Source organism: Megalops cyprinoides, chromosome 23, assembly GCF_013368585.1.
Source record: "Megalops cyprinoides isolate fMegCyp1 chromosome 23, fMegCyp1.pri, whole genome shotgun sequence".
NCBI lineage: Eukaryota > Metazoa > Chordata > Actinopteri > Elopiformes > Megalopidae > Megalops > Megalops cyprinoides.
In genome coordinates this window covers 10,123,655-10,129,656 of record NC_050605.1, presented here as the reverse complement: position 1 = coordinate 10,129,656, position 6,002 = coordinate 10,123,655, and positions in this window count along the sequence as shown.

The following is a 6,002-nucleotide window of genomic DNA, read 5'->3' as shown; positions in this document are numbered from 1 at the left end:
TTCCAGATTTTCTGAGGGAGGTGCTCCAACATTTTGTTCTTAACCCTCCTACAGGAAATGATGAACTAGTGATGCACTTACTGGCAAGTCGCTCTGGGTAAGAGCGTCTGCTAAATGACGTAATGTAATGTGTCACTTAAAGGTTACATGTCAAACAGTGCAACTTAAGAAAACATCCAAGGTCTGAAAACCATTTTGCTTCACAGACATACACCTTTCTGTGTTAAAATCCTAAAAATACTGCCAGATCCTTTCAGATGCAGTGCAGAAATAGTGAAATTCACCATACACATTTCTTACAAGACGCCGTCTATTTAAGGGTCTAAACCATCATATAGGGCACCTCAAATGTTTGCTTTTGTACATCAATACTCCTGTGCTTCAGCGACAATGATCTTTGGCCAAACCGCTTATATATACAGTATAGATAAGTATAGATGGTGTTTTAACACAAATGGTCAAGTGAAAACTTACAAGCCCCACTTTCCACTTAGTATTCTCATGCATTTTAAAGATGTCAGAATCAAGCTTCCCAAAAACAGAATGCCTCTGTGAAAACACTTCCACATTGAGCAGCCGTATGTTGTCACCAGGATGAAGTCTCTGGTGTTGTATTCATTTACGCATATGAGCTAAATACTGACAAAGAAGTTCTGACTACCTGCATTATGTGATTTACAATGCAGCTGATTTAAGTTATCACATTACAGTGTCTGTTTGTCATGAACTGATTCCTCTAACATTGTTCAGTCTTTGCTTAACCAGTGCACCAACTTCCTCTTTTTGTACCTCAAGAGCTTCCTGCATTGTACTGCCTCTCATATGAGTGCCAAAGTATACATATATTTGGCCACACCTTTTTTTCAGGGTTTGGGCTAGGCCCCTTATCTCCAGTGAAGGGGAATCTTAATGCTTTAGCATACCAAGACATTTTGGACAATGCTATGCTTCCAACTTTGTGGCAACAGTTTGGGGAAGGCCCTTTTCTATTCCACCATGACTGTGCCCCAGTGCACAAAGCAAGGACTATAAAGACTCACTATAAAGAGATGAGTTCGGTGTGGAAGAACTTGACTGGCCCGCACAGAACCCTGACCTCAACCCCATCAAGCACCTTTGGGATGAACTGGAACGGAGATTGCGAGCCAGGCCTTCTCGTCCAACATCAGTGCCTGACCTCATAAATGCTCTACAGAATGAATGGGCACAAATTCAAACAGAAACACTCCAAAATCTTGTGGAAAGCCTTCCAAGAAGAGTGGAACCTGTTATAGCTGCAAAAGGGGGACCAACTCCATATTAAAGTATATGTATTTGAATACAATGTCATTACAATGTAACAGCCAGGCGTCCGAATACTTTGTCCATATAGTGTATATATGGACAAAGTATTCGGACACCTGGCTGTTACATTGTACAGTATATATATATATTAATAGTATATAATAGATATATAATGGTGGAATAACACAGAAAAGCATCACCCAGAAGTTTACAAAGCATATGATCTGCAAATGTTCTGAACTAGTACAGAACTGGTGTAGTTCTCCATCTCCTACCAACAGTTCTGAGTGAGCTACACAATTATTGAATGCTTTGAATTTGGAGTACTTCTCAAGGACTGTCCACCAAGCTCGCAGTGATGTGTCAGCTTATAAATGTTTGAGCAGACTGTTCCATAATGATTTTTTAAACTATAATGTTGTCATATATGTGAAATTTACTACCGCTATCTCACATTTTTGATATTTCAGTAGTCTGAAATATCAGACTGACATTACTGAGCTCAACCTGTATGTCATTAAGAGAAAAACAGCAAGAAAGGGACACTACTGGTCTGAGCTTCTACTTGACAAGATGAAACTATGGACTGAAGCACATCAGCACCAGCACATCTCTTTGTCATTACTCCAAGAGTGATGAAGACACTGAATTTGACGACTTTGAAGACGATTGTTAGTGTGAACGGCCAATTTTAAAACGATTGACTGTTTAAGTAAGTAATGCACCCACTACATGCTGAATTCTGCAAGCTGTGTTTCATATGCAATTTCAAGAGCAACAATATTGCTTTGGTGCATGCGTATGCGTGCGCATTATATTGTCACCGGTACACTGGAAAGCATAAGTATTTTCATACGAACATAGCACTTCTCAAGTGTGCAACAGAAATCAACGTTATGCTATTGTTTTCCACACCTCCCAGATAGATGGCGATAGAGAGCTGAGTAAGGTGTGTGCCTACCGGGGATCCTCACTCTCAGTGAGAGCCACTTTGCAGAGATAAAAGCAAAGATTTTTTGTTTGCTTTCTGGTTGCGTGTTGCATGTTACATGGATATAAAATATACATTTTAATCGGTGAGCTTGTTTGTCGATGTTGCAAGCAGTTATAATCAAGTTTTGCCGATCGTCCACAGTGTCGCCTGATGCATCAATCGCAGGAAAATAAACAGAAAATACGGAAGAATCTGAAATTATTGGAGCAGTCAAATCAGGTGATAGCAAATATCAACGAATGCAATTGCTTTGGCTTTCATCGCACACACCACTGTGACCTAATACCAAATGCTACCGCAAACTCGTCCAAGATAACCACGGGCAACCAGAAACAAATGTGCGATAAACATACAGGTTCATTCAGTACTGCTTTTCAAAATGGTGGATGTGGTCCTGCAGGTGTAACCACACAGTACTGTACATACTGCTTTCATGTAATGTGTCACAGTAGGTAAGTGTATCTGTAGTTTTAGAGTCAATTTCCATTCACGTGTTTGCTTGCCAGTGTATCCCCATTAACATTTTTTTCCAAACCATATGAGTTGGTTGATTTGGTTTGGCAAGGATGGCCTTACACACCTTGTAAATATAAAAGCCAGTTTCACTTAAATTGAGCTGTTTTTATGACAAAAGTTTAAACTGACAAGAGAGAAAGGGATGGGATGTCAGTACTCCGGCCCCCTAGCTGTGGTGTTTTTGTTTTCCCCGGTCCATGTGCTTTTGTTTTTCCTTGTGTTCTAGCCCTGCCCCGCTCCCCGCCCTGTCTCCACCCGCCTGATTGCCTGATCACCTTCACCTGCCTGCCTGCACACCTGCTTCCCATCCCCTCGTCTGCCCTGCCCTACATCTTCCCTGCGTGTCTCTGTCCTGTTGCTCGTTCGTTGCAGTGTTCGCGCCTGTTTCGTCCACGCCGTTGTTTCTGCCTGTTTGCTTTCCCATGTTTCGACTTCGCCTGTGTTCCGACCTTGTTCCTGCCTGCCGCCTTGCCCCAATTGCTTGCCTTCCTGTTTCCGACCCTGCCAGCTTTTTAATCGCGATTTGCCTTACGATTTCAATTAACCGGAAGCCCCCGTGGTCCGCGTCTGAGTCCTTGCCTGAGCTCTGACGTGGGAAAAGGGTGGAAGTTGTATGTGGCAACAATCTAAGTGTTACTAGAAAACAGGGAACATGCAAAATGTGTTGTCATCTACCTCATCACTTATTTTCTTTGTGACTGTATACAAGTGTCATTTTAATCAAGCATTGAACAATAAAATAACCACCCCAAGCAGAATAAAGAAAACAAATGCTCTTAATCTGATGGTTTGTAGTTGGTTTGTAAACCCTACAAAATATTTTGATTTGGACAGTATGTAAACATAAAGAAAAATGCTTTATAATTAAAATGATTTCTAATTTGAAGGCATGCTGCTTGGCAATTAATATTACAAGAAAGTTTCCTTTTTATCTTTCACTTTGTATTGAATCTTTTTTGTAATCTTAGGGGAAAGGGAAACTTTTAGCTCACTGGGGTCTTTCGTTATGTTGAATAGTTATTTCAGTTTGTCTTCAAATTTGTTTACGATTCAGGCATATTGCAGCTTCCGTCTTTGCTAACACTGTACAGAAAATTATGCTGTGTGCAGAAAGAATCCATTAACAGCCTTTGTCATAGACAAAATTAGAGCTGTTTGCAGATCACAAACACAATCTGGCAAATATCAATCTTTCTACTCCACAGCTGAGAAGATGTATCTATATATCTATCATCTATATCAAGATGAAACTTTCTCCGTCAGTTTTCAGTAGAGTTTATACTCAAGAAATATAATGCTACAAGAATGGCTGTTGACTTGCATACAAGGCAAATTTACCTAGGGGTGCTGTGAGGAAATCAGCTCAGAGGGCAAATTCAAATTCAATGGTTTGAGATTATTACTTTCCTCCTAAAGGTCTGTCAGCTTCAGGATGAAATGACTCCAAACCTACTATTCAGTTTCATTTGTGTGAATCTGATGTCGATGGCAGAGGCGCATGCCTTGTGTAGCCACAGCACATCTGTAGTGACTGCAAAAAATGAGCTTTATGTCGCTGATTATAAACAATATAATCAGAGACAAAAAAGTGAAGTTCATGCTTATAAGAATACTAAAGGGACAGGCATGTTTCTTTTGGGTTGAAAATATTATGTGTCACGTATGCCCTAATCAGACAAGAATAATATGTTTAAAATACTCTTAAATATTTGGCAGAGAATCTGGCTCCCCCTGCTAATCCCATGACATATCTAGCACAAGTGAACATTGATTGAAAACATTTGGAATGACTGTGAATTTAAACATCTTTTTATTTTAATTTAGTATTCATCTGTTATAACACATGCTTGTATCTTTTTGTATGGCTTTCAGGAGTCAAATGAGATAAAGTGGTCATGGAGCTGCCTGGGATTAAACCTAAAGAGGAGGTACTTGATGGCCTGGAGTCTGGCCACAAAATAGAGGTGGAGACACAAGGACAGGAGTCACAATGTGTCACTGATCTGCACTCCTCCCATATTGGGACAAAATTGAGACTGATGATCAAGGCCAAATTAAGACAGAGGAGGACAGTGATTCACAGGAGTTTGGTGGAGTAGAAAGTACATTTAAACAAAAGTGTGAATCCAGTGGAGGTTTACAGATTCACGGTGGGGCTGGTTGCGCATCCAAGACTGAAATGTCAGTGTCCAGGAGACCCATGTTCTAAAAATGATATGGAAAAACCATATAAGTGCACCCAGTGCAGATGCATCTTAAAGTGCATGCAGGTAAAAAACCATATGTATGTACACACTGTGGGATGTGTTTTAGTTGGGTGACTTCTTTAAATCAACATCTGATCATTCATTCAAATAAGAAATCATACAATTTTACACAATGTAGGAAGTCTTTTAGTCATTTGTCTACAGTATCACTGGATATTTTTAAATATTAGTGTGCTAATTGTTTTCCAGACATCTATTTCAATGTATTAGAGGTGTGAATTTTGTGAAATGGGAATTTTAAATTTTATTTTGTGTTTATAATTTACTTTGTGTATAAATATTAGTTTTGACTGTGTAGGGTCACTGTCATAATGAATGGAAATGTATTGGTGCCTTTCTGTGAGGTAAGACTGTCAAATTCTATCCTTTCATCAGATATACTATCATCAGTAGTGTATATGTACAAAATATAAAACAAAAATAATAACATAGCCTTTATACACCCAAAATTAACACCTGCACCGCTGCTTCAACACAATGAGTCATTTAATTATTCTTTACTACAACAATATTTCCCCAAAATGTAGTGGCTTAGGTTTGAAAAAGCAGGGAAATAATTTTCCTCCACAGAACCTCTAGCTGAGACTGTGTCATATGTACTGTATGAAATATATATCCACCACAACTGTAGAGACGGACTCACTTTAGTTCTATATTAATATTTTTGTGCTGATGTGTTTGAAATAATTAACGTCAATAGCTGCTTCGATATCCCTCGGTTTGCGCAGAACTTCGTCCGACTCGCCGGCTAAAAGGCAGGTGGCAGCCTGGCGCTTATCTGCTTATTCCAGCTGGTGCCTCACCACAGTCCTTGGAGGTGTGGCTTCATTACCATATCAATACGAAATAGGTATCCTTTATTTTATTTCCCTTTATTAGGAAAGGGTTTGAGAAGCGATTTTGAGAATAGAGGTGTACATTCGGCAGAGATCCACGAAAGC